This window comes from Lygodium microphyllum, chromosome 17 (genome assembly GCF_053477565.2).
Source record: "Lygodium microphyllum isolate KBCC chromosome 17, Lygodium_microphyllum_v1.1.10, whole genome shotgun sequence".
Taxonomy (NCBI): domain Eukaryota; kingdom Viridiplantae; phylum Streptophyta; class Polypodiopsida; order Schizaeales; family Lygodiaceae; genus Lygodium; species Lygodium microphyllum.
In genome coordinates this window covers 239,404-251,765 of record NC_141151.1, presented here as the reverse complement: position 1 = coordinate 251,765, position 12,362 = coordinate 239,404, and positions in this window count along the sequence as shown.

Genomic DNA, 12,362 nt, shown 5'->3' with positions numbered 1-12,362 from the left:
TCCACTGTGGTGGAAGGAGGAAATAGGAAGGTGAAGTGCTCGCCACAAATGACTTGCAAGGATTTTGTGTCGAAGGAGCATTGGGCCACGTGCTTGGACTAATGCTAAGGTGCTCCAGAAAAACACCTGCACCCATGAGATGTTTGAGGTGTGGGGTAGGAAGAACATGGAGGTGACCATGCATGAGATCTTGAAGGCCTTGGCCTACAAATACAAAGCTTCAAGAAAGAATGAGTACCTCTAGCTTCGATTTGTGGCAATCAACATTGGAGCTAAGGTGATACTCACCTTTATACACTGAGTCAAAGAGTGCCTCCATCTCTATGTTTGGAAGGAAGATGGGGGCCTTTACTACGTTGTCCATAGGGAGGTGAAGCTGCTCCTACACACACTAAGGGGTAAGCTTATATTCATGGCCATTGATGTGAAGATGGGGGCCTTTGTGCAACTGAAGTAGGATAGACTTTGAATCAAGGTGCATAAGGGTTGTTTACCATGGTGTGACAAGGTAGGCGTCAAGACATAGTCTATGGACCAACGAGCTGACAACATCCTTACTCTCTAGGGGCTAAGAGAGGGGAATCTTTCGAGGCAAAGAATGGATGAAAGCAATGCCAATGCTGGGAAGAAGTAAGCAATGGTAGGGAAATGACAAGTGTAATGGGCTTTGAGAGTACAGAGTATTGAAAATAGATATCAAAATGAAGAGAATAGCAAAGAAATTTTGGTTTGAGGCAACTCCCACTACAATTGCTATTTCAAGATAAGTGGCTATCATGGCATACATCAAACTGCCCACTACAGGAGATGTATAAAAGATCTTGTCCATATTGTCCTTCTGCTCATCTAATTGGTAATAATTGGTCTAAGTAACCTTCACATGGAAAGGTAAAGAACAGCCAATAAGCTTAACATCTTGCATATGGAATCGCTCAAGCACCTTTTGTATGTACACTTGTTGATAGGTAAAGAAGCCCCTTAGAGCGATTGCATATGATGTGCATTCCAAGAATATATGAGTCTTGATATCCCATTTCCTTCATCTCAAAGCTCTTCTTGAGTTGAGTCTTCAAAGTATCTAGCTCATCATGACCTCTCCCAGCAATCAACATATCATCGATATAAAGCACCAAGATAATAAGACTTCCATCACAAGCCTTCTTCATGTATAAACACAAATGCATGAAAGTATCAAACTTACGACACCATTCCCTAAGTGCTTGCTTAAGGCCATACCCTTTTCCATAAAGCCATTAGGTTGTTGCATATAGATATTCTCATGCAAGTTCCCATGCAGAAAAGTCATTTTCACATCCATCTGATAAAGGTCTATATCTACATGTGCAACCAAGGTCAAACCCAATCATAGGATAGTTATCTTATTAAGGATAAAAGACTTCATCAAAGTCAACACCATACTCCTAGTTAGAGCCATTAGCAACCAATCTAGCATGATATACTGGCTTGGGGCATATAGGGATACTCTTCCACTTGTACATTCACTTGCATGGCAATTCATGTTTTTCACTATGGGCAATGCATGGCCCTCTTCTAAGAGTGACTATCACCTCTATGCATGGCCTCCTCATAAGTAAGGGATTCACCAGAATCTACCACCATAATATAGTCCATGGCAAACAAAAACCAATTAAGCTGACATCTATCTCTAATGGACCGTCTCAAAATGGATTGTGGGGCATGTATATGCATATTCAACATCATGATCATGGGCCACCACAACATCAATTGTAGGTTTTCTAACTTGTTGTATGGTAATATAAGGTTCCTCCTAAAAGATCACCCTACATACCTTAACTGTTTGCTCAGGCTACTTGTGCATCTTCTCCTCATGGAAAACAACAACATGGCTATGGATAACCTTCTAGCCTATGGATCCTATAGGTGATAGCCCATCTCATGTGCATCCCCATAACCAAAAAAGATATATTTGACTAACTTAGGATCCCCATAACTAAGAAATACATATTTCATTGACTTAGGATCTAGCTTATTGCATTTGTCTTTGGGAATATGGTAGAAAGCCTCACATCCAAAGACTCTAAGATGCGCATCTAAGGGAGGTTTTCTAAACCATATCTCTTCTACAACCTAATGACCAATAGTAATGCATTGTGATTTTTTTTATCAAATGTATGGCAGTAATAACTGCCTCAATCTAAAAATGTTTTGATAAGCCTACTTCCTAAGCATACTACAAACTCTTTCATGAATGGCCCTATTCATGCACACTGCAACATCATTTTGGGGTGGGGTGTATAGAGCAGTCAATTGATGCCTTAATACCCCTCTCATCACAAAAATTCTCAAATGCTTTAGAATCATACTCACCCCTATTGTCACTCCTTAGGCATTTCAACCTATACCTAGACTAGTTCTCAACAAGACTAGGCCAACACTAAAAGGTAGATAGGACATCCTATTTTCGCTTAATAGGACATACCCATAGCTTATGCAAATAATCATTAATGAATGTAATAAAGTACTTTGCACCATGTAATGAATAACAAGGTATGACCACATACATCAGAATGCATGAGAGCTAGAGGCTCACCCATCATGTATTACCAGAATTTTTATGAGAACTGCATATTTGCCTATCATAAAGACAATGGCCACAAGAATAAAAAATTGTGTAATCAAGAGGTGGAAGATACTAAAAACAAGTCAATATTTTCATTCCCTTTAAAGATATATGTCCAAAGTGACAATGCAATAAAGATACATGTGGTATGTCAACCAAAATCAAAATATGGTCAAGATACCTAGATATAAATAAAGGATAGAGACTGCCAACCTTAGCACCCCAAGCAAAGACAAGATTTCCACTGTAATATTCCATGTAGAATCACCAAAAGATACATAATAGCCTACATCATCCAACTATCCAAGTGGCTTTTGGTCAAAGCTAATATATTATGTATATTATGCAAAGTAAAGGAGCTACCTGAAGGAAATTGTAGTTGTACATCTTGAATACCAATAATATTCCATGACAAGTCATTTTCCTAGTCTAACAGAACCTATCGTGCTAAATAGCACTAAAACCAATGTGTGTGGGGTAATATGAAAGGAAGCCTCGGAATCAAGCAACTAATGCTGAGAACATGTAGATGAAGCATCGATCAAACTGAGAAGTATCAAGAGAGAAAGTTGCTAAGATGTATTCAGCTAACTTTGGCTGCACTACATTGATCTCTTCAATCCTTACATTGGACTTACTATAAGGGACAATGATGTGATCATCAAACTTTTTCTACACTTTGCCCCTTCCTTTCTCTTTGTGCTTATTATCATGCATCTTATGACAATGAGGCTAAATATGTCCTTATTTCCCACAATACTGATATCTCAGAGAGGACTTATGACCAAGGGACTTATTGCAAGACTGCCCATGAGACTGAGACCTATGTGAGTCTCTACCATAGCGGTAATTACTACTCTTAACATCATGTCTACCCCTAATAGTCAATGCATAAGAAGTACGAGCTACGTCCACAGTATTTCTCTTTATCTCCTCTTAAGTAGAGTACCCTCAACATCCTAGAGTTTCAAGCCATCGTTAGGCATATTAGCATACATGGCAGTACAAAAAATGTCCCGTGACTCAAAAAGTAAAAAAAGCAAGAACAAGGGAGATAGATGATCCTTGAACTCAATGCCATGCAAAGTCTACTAGTTGAAAATCAAATGAAATTATTTCAAATGTGTGGTTACACTAGTCTCTTCCTTCATGTGAAGGTCCATGGGCTATTTCAACCAATACATCTATGATGCAAGACTTTGCTTGTCATAAAGATTGCATATATTTTTCCATAACTGCGAGGCGTTATCTTAAGGTGCAACAACATTGTAATAAGCCTATTTAGACAATGACAGTATAAGGGTAGACTTACATAGCTCATCCAACTCATCCCAATAATCCTGATCCATGCCTTTAGGCTTTACACTCTTGGTTTTCAACAGTCTAACCTACTTCTTTTGAACCAGTGTCTGTCATATCTATGTTTTCCAATAGGTGAAATTTGTTCCATCAAGCTTTTCAATACTGAAAATAGCACTATCATTCAAAGAACCAACAATAATAATAGTATACCAATGTAAAATCAAAGAGAATGGACAATTGTATATTATTGCAATTCAGCCCCCAAAACTCGATCAAAATAAGAGCAAAACAAGAGAGAATACCAAAGTATAGAGATGTCCAACAAATATAAGGGATAGATTGCCAAAAAATAATGTTTTCTCTCCAAAACAATGTTAAAAATTATCATTACATCAATGTTGAAATAAAAATAGTAGTATATGCCAATCCAACTATGGGAAAATAGTCAAGAAAGCAAGCTCCCACTACCAAGGATATCCAAATAGCAATCGAGATACAAAGAATGTAACTAGTAGTGACTAAGCATAGGCCATCCGTACCAAAGACTATCACAAATTCAAAGTATCAATAAATCATGCATCTCATAATCATATATATATATATATCATTGACAAAATACTATTGACAAAGGTAGAAGCATACAGAATCAAATCAGCCCATAAGCGAAGGCAACTACATCCAATAGCATACAAGATAGCATATACATGAACCAAGAGTCCCACTATCTCAAAGAACCAAGCTCTACCAAGCAAGTACAAGTGTCTTCTACTAAAAACAAATTTGGAATGCGATGTGATCAAGAAAAGCTTGACATATACATCAAAACGTCCAGGAAGCTCAAGTGCAGCACAAGTACACCTAAGAGTATAAGTGTCCCATGAAGCTTCAATACCCATGAGTAAGCATGGAAGCTCAAAGAAATTGATCAAAGCCCAAGTACATCAAATGAAAATAATATCCAAGTTTCAAATTATTTCATAAACATATCCAAGCTCATACATCAATGCTAGACATCATCGTAGACATGTAGCAGTCTAAAACACCATGTAGGCACAATAGGCATTCAAAGCATGAAGCTCATTGTTATATGCGTGCTATCTAAGCTCTTATGACAGAAATAAACCTGTGTAAAATTAAGCTAATCAAGATCTAAAAAATCTAAATATCATTCCAAAGCATAACCATACCATGCATGCACCAAACTAGCATCCTTGAAGCATCAAATATACATTATGGAACTTATTCTTTATTGCTCAAACTAAAACTTTTCTATTTTGTGTAAAATAGAGAACTAAAAACTACATAGAATCAAATCTATGAGTACTAAAATCTATAGTTTTTGTTGTACTCTTCATTTCTAGCTATAGAACACCTCAATTCAATATCATATACAAAAGTTATGGCCAAAATATGAAAGTGCTCTTAAGCTACCATAGTTATCCATGACTACTGCAACATGCTCTATATCCACTCAAAATCGATAGAATGGCTTCTTTTCAACCCAATAAGCCTTGGGAATCTCCTCGACAAGTCAAGAGTAAGTTGAAACAAGCTAAGAGAAGGGAAGACTCAATGCATACCTTGAGAGGAAGAAACAATAGCTGCCACGAAACTTTAAGATGAAGCTTTGAATTCATGCTAAAGAAAAGGATGAAGAAGCTTCTTGAATGTCTGCTCTAATAATAGTAAAAGGTAGAATCCGAGTCAAAGCACATAAGCAAAATCAAGAGCAAAGCAAGAGCTATGGTGGATGGAGCAAGTGAGCAAGAGAAAGAGACACCGTATATGGGAATTCCAATAGTCACAATGTGTGACCTTTCCTTATTCAATAGTCACTAAAAGAATACATAATAAATAATAGAGTGAGAATGATGGATTTCCGTCACTTGTAGTGTACAAGTGTATAGTCATGGTGTGTGTATTCAATACGGGGCAATGTAGGCATAGGTGCCTTTACCCCCGACACTAGTGACATGGGTCCTGATTTCTCGGACTCTTGTGCTCTAGACCTAGGTGCCTTTGTTGCATCACGAATGGTTTTTATAATGAAGGCATTGAGATTTTTGTTTTCCATTTCCTGAGCAACCACAACTTTCTAGCATTGCTACTTGGATCCTGCTCATCAGAGAGTTGTATCTATTTCAAGAGAACGATGCATGTATCAGTTTCACTTGAATTTTAACTAAGGGATCTGGGATTTCTTAAAGGCAGACGTTGTCATTAATAAAAACCTTCTATTTATCCATCCCTAGCATTGCATAGACATCTCTGATAACTCCTTTCTCCTTCTTATTCAATAGACCCAAGGCTTTGTGCACCATTTCTGAAGTAAGAGCAACTTCCACTTGTTTTTATCCACCATTGTTGTTGCTTACTCTATGACTAACCCACTATACCTACCAAGATCATAGGTCATGAGAAATTTTGTGCACTGCTCGTGATTTATTTCCCCCTCAAAAAATTTCATGTCCTCATTCAATCCACACTAGTCCACTAATCCATTAGCATCTAGATTTTTGGTTGTCACCTCTTTTAAGTTGTGGATTTGTTTGTACCACAAGTGGTGATCCCCGAGCTTCTGTGTTTTAACTTGTAGTCCACATGTTCCTTTTTAGAAAATGGGGTGTGAGACGGTTGTCTTTTCTTATGCGGATTTTTCTCCTTGTCTTGCCATATCCAAAGTCTAACAACATCTTCTAGTGAGATTTTAAGTTATTTGAACCCAAGAACACCCTCAATTCAATGCCTACAACAAGCCAAGGTCAAGCAATCATATCTCTAGAAGATCAAATCAGCCCACCACCAAAAGATAAATTTTTCCCTAGGTTTCCAACCTTATGAGAGGCAATCTCTCTTGGAACTAACTATATTTCCTTGACATTTAATTTTTTTTGTATGTAATTTTAAGTATATTAGGTTAAGGTTACTTGGCAAGATGTATATATGTTTTTTCATTTATACATGTACTTTAACAAATTCAATATCTGCAAGGTCGAGTTCAATGATTCTAATCACTCATATGGTAATAGGTAGTAGTGCCATTTGGGCTTTATGCAATGGATGTGTAGGTGGATAATATTTATTGATTTGACTCCCATTAAAGAAGCCTATGCCTTTGTCTCTCAATGTTTCAAGCTCAACATTACTAGTTCTACTAATCCCACACACTCAAAAAGAGCCTAGACCTCAAGATTTTATTTTCTACTTATGACATTTGATGGAGTAGAACAACACAAGGTTGCTCTTCTCAAAATCACGTTGCTTGACATGTTTGTCCAACCAGACCTTTCGTCACGCTTTTTTGCATATAAGAGCATGTGTCGCCACAATGATCAATTTTCAAACAATCATTCTAATTTTGTTATATGGTTGGTCCAAGCTTTGTGTCCTTCCCACTGCCCTTGCACAACCACTCTCAAGCTAGGAACAAAGATTTCAACTACTAGCATAATTGCATCAGTACCATAAGTTAATTCAAAGCGGGTTCTGTCAATCATAGTCTTGTAGACTATGCAACAAGCCCACAATGTTGCCATCAACTTGTTGTCCCAATCGCTTTGTGAAGTGAAACCAGTTTTGGTTGACATTAATCAAGATTTTATTTGTAACTTCACCTTGACCATTTGCTTGTGGATAGTATGGGGAGGATTTTCGATGTATGATCATGAATGTGGATAGCAATTGTGAAATCACCTCATCAATGAAGTGTGCGCCTTGATTACTCACAATCTCAATGGAACAACCAAATCATGAGATCACCTACTCCCATAAGAACTTTGCTAATGTTCTTGCATCATTCTTCCTCGTGCCCCTAGCCTCAACCCATTTGGTCAGGCAATCAATAGCGGCAATAATATACCTAGCCTAAGAATATTGAGCTACAGGACTTTTAGGCCCTAAAAAATCTATCCCCTTCTTTTCAAATGATTATCATGCAATTACTAGTGTTAGCTCCATCTTTTCCTTCATGACTAGAACTTTTGTGCATTGGTATTCCACACAATGCTTGATGAACCTTCCAACATTGCAGAATAGAGTGTGCACCACAATTGAGAATGCAAGATTTTCTGAGGCGTGGAGTCTCCATCAAAGTGGCCCCCTAGAATTCATGTGTGTTCTTCAACCAAAACTTCATACATCTCATGTTTGCAGACACAACGCCTCAAAAGGCCGCCTTGGCCTAGCCAATATGATTGTCTGGTGATCACCTGAAAATTTTTGCTTTTATTATGAGTCGATCAAGCTTTTTGTATTGGTCGATCAAGTATTTCATTTTTCAACATCTCAACAATGTCATCAACCCAATGGGATGTAAGGTCAACTTTAAAGAGATCTAGATATTTTGAACAAATGTGCATCCAATAGGTCATCAACAATGTCTTTTTCTATTGGCTCTCTGTAGGGTATCTGGGACAAATGATCAGCCATGTAATGTTTCTTTCCTTTTCATGTTATGACCAAGAAGTCAAATTCAAGAAGAAGTAGCAACCGTCAGGCTATGCGACTGGTAGCATATGGCTTATTAATACGATACAATAGCATTTGGTGGTCCATGAACAAAGTAAAGAGTGTTGCTAGTAAAGGATACCGAAAATGACACCATCTCTGGTCATCCTCTCTCAATAGTAGAATATTTCATCTAAGTGTCCATGAGCTGGCCCTAGAATGCATCCATGTTTTACCTAGAATTGACACTTTAAGAGGTTCAATGAAAGATATCCAAAGCTTCTCAAGATGGTTTTCCCGATTGGTGCGCATGCAGAGGTCATCTACAAACACTTCCAACCATTTACAAAGCATGTCTTTGAAAATTATGTGCACAGATCATTAAAAAGTGGAGGCACATTGGTTAGGCCGACTGACATTACAATATATGCAAATGCACCCCATTCAGCGGCAAAAGTTGTTTTGTGCCTATTATTTGGATGATGAACTTGCGCTTGGTTGTATCCTAAAAATCAATCAAGCAAGTTGTAGGCTTCCTTCCTGTTTTTGTGAATCTTTCCAACATGTGCTTGGTATAAGGCAACGAATAGTTGCCTCTTTTTGTTGCTGCATTGACTTTTTTGTAATTTATGTACACTCTAATTATTATTTTTTCAATACAATGACAATTTTTTTGTAGTTAAATCTAGCCTTGAAGGGCTTGTTGATTTCCTCCTTAACTGCATTAGTGTGTTTTGGATTCATTACATAAGGATGTTGCTTAATTGGCACTGCAACAAGCACCATGGAAATATTATTGCTAGGGTCTATTCCCTTAAGTTCCTTGAGTGCCTAGGCAAACACATCCTTGAATTCTTGCAAGAGATAGAAAAGATTAGTCTCCTCATCTTCAGTAAGGTCATTGGCAACGAAAACATGTCTAGGCTTGTTGCCCTCAATGGTTAAGTTGATCTCTTTGAATTTGGATGGGCCCTCAATAGGCTCACTGGTTTGTCCTTCTCATTTAGCCCCCGACAACAACAATATCTCATTGTCTTTTTTGAATTTGGTAAAACATTTCCAGAGATCTTGAGGTTTCTTATGTTTCTTCACATTAGTACTTCTTGTAGTCTCTCTCTACTCCTTCAACCTTTTACATTGTAGGTGGATCAAAAGATCCCCCTTAATGCATCACATCTTAGGCAATGAATGTATTTCTAGATCATTATCTGAGTTGACTTTTGACCTAGAGTTAAAAGTGTATCCTTTGCTAGATGAGGGCATTTTACCTACCAGTTAGAACTTAGAAGCAATCCTAATTTCAGATACGATCCCTGGGTTTGCTTGACTAAGTCCTACTTTTGCTAATAATCTAGTACTTTCAAGTACTACTCTAACCAAGTTTGATCGTAATCTATTCTGACTACTCTATCAAAAAGTAGCATATGTGTTTCTTTAGGCAGTTAACAATGATATGTTCAATCACATGCATCACATCTTAGGCAATGAATGTATTTCTAGATCATTATCTGAGTTGACTTTTGACCTAGAGATAAAAGTGTATCCTTTGCTAGATGAGGGCATTTTACCTACCAGTTATAACTTAGAAGCAATCCTAATTTCAGATACGGTCCCTGGGTTTGCTTGACTAAGTCCTACTTTTGCTAATAATCTAGTACTTTCAAGTACTACTCTAACCAAGTTTGATCGTAATCTATTCTGACTACTCTATCAAAAAGTAGCATATGTGTTTCTTTAGGCAGTCAACAATGATATGTTCAATCACATGCCTATCAATGTCATGGTCAATCATCTTGAGTCCCATGGTTGAGGCTCTATCCCTTGATTCACAATCAGTGTAGGTACTTTTCAAGTCTCCTTTGTTAGAAAACTCAGCTAAACATGTGGACAAAATCTCCCATGATCGTGAGTTTACATGCCAATTAAAAACTAGTCTTGTCAATGGATCATGTAAGGTCCACTACCACAACAACATAGTATATCATTATCAAACCCACTAGTATCCATGATTGATGGGGGAGGAAGATTTATAAAATCAATAGGCTAGGATAATGGAATAATAGTCAAGCAATGGAGAGGAGAATAGGATAAATCATAAAAAGTGGAAATGTTAAGTGATAGGGATGCCAAAAAGGGAGAGAAAGAAAACAAAAAATATGTGAAGAGATTCTACGAAAAAAGTGGATTGGACATATTGAGCAATAGGAGGATCAAGAGGAGTAGGAATAACGACAAGTTGAGAGCAATGGATAAAGGCAAGGATAAGAGGATATATTACAGGGTTGAAGGTGAGCATAGGGATCATATCAAGATTAGTATTAAGAAGGGAAATATAAATAGGGAGGCATTGGGAAAACTTCCAATAGAAAAGAAGATCAACAGGATTGGATGGATTTAAAAAATATCAATAATGAAATACCTAAAAGAAGACATTAGTGAATTAGGAATTTTCAACAATATAGGAAAGAAATTTTGATTACAAAGGTTGGATATCAAATTTATAAAATGTACTCCACCATTGACATTGGACCATCACATCCTCCTCCAAAGGTGGATTCCAATTATAATATTTACACCACAAAGTCATCTGGACATGTGTCTGCAAACCATCTAAAATACTAAGCTCCATAAAATGAATATGTAGGCATGCATGTAGAATAAATCCCCCACATAAAGGTTCATATTCTCCTTATCAAGGATATGCAAATCTCATGTGAGATACATGAACAATAGTGAGTGTGCCTCATGGCAAACTAGATCATCGATGGCACGATCAAAAACTAATTTAAATAAATTAGCTAACCAAAGATTATGCCATCCATCGTTTAGTGGTTCCAAGTCAACAGCACCCAATGACATATACAAGGTGAACCTCTACTAATGATATTTGATCCAAAAGATAGGGGGATACAATACAAGATCAGCATAGCGAAGAGAATCTGCATGTAAACAGTCAATGCACTATTGAAGACATTCCACCTTAGCAAAAAGAGCATCACACAATTTGACTTGCTGCTTTAGGTTTTCCAACTCCTCTATGGAAGATGTAACAAAAGAAACCGCAAGAGTAGGGGGAGAGACAGAAAGTTTAAACACTTTGCATTGTAACTCCTCAATTGTCTTTTGTTGTGATGTAATAGTTTCCTTAGAATGCTATAACTCACCCTCACAATTACCAAGTTTAGAAGCTAAAAGAACCATCTTAGATAGGATAGAATCATGCTCTTATGTAAGTGAGGCTTGAACATCCTTCGTAGCAACTAGCTTATCTATCAATAGACAAATATCCTCTTTATGGGAGTCCAACAGAGTTGTATCCTTGGTCATCTATTTATGAATGTCACTCAAGGCAGTGCTTTTTGAGGCCAAGTCCTCCAAAGCTTTACTTAGTTGACTAGTCCAAGAATCCACCTTATCTTACGAGGTGTAGAGTCCTGTATATACCGCTTGGAGAGAAGAAGTCGTTATTGTTTCTAAAGTAGCATGGATACTGAAGACCATTTTTCAGAGCATTGGTCCAGACAACACTATTTGTAAGGATGATGGATTTTGAGGATCGAGTTACCCCTCCCTTTGTGTTGTAGACAAGTTAGTACAAGAAAGCAATGAAGGAACGAAATTGGTAGAAACAACAGCCACAGTAGCCTATACAAGAGAAGGATCAAGAATAGGAGCAAGATAGGAAGGAGTCTATATACGAGAGTGCTTCATGTAGATCATCTTGGTAGGAGGCTCGTCTTCATCATCATAATTCTCTTGTAGGGGCGGAGGAGAATAAATTAAAGATGGAGGTTGGCCATGAATAGCATAGGATTAGAACAAGGACTCCACCTAGGGAGGTGCAAAGGTAATCATTTTATGAAGAAAAACTCCATAAGACACATTAATCAATTGGCCTTTCTAGACCTTCTAGAAATGCTTGTCCATATTGGTGAACATGAACATTGCCTAATTAAACTTAGCTCTAGTGAGAATTTGAATAGAAACAATGAATAATATTTTCACAGGCATT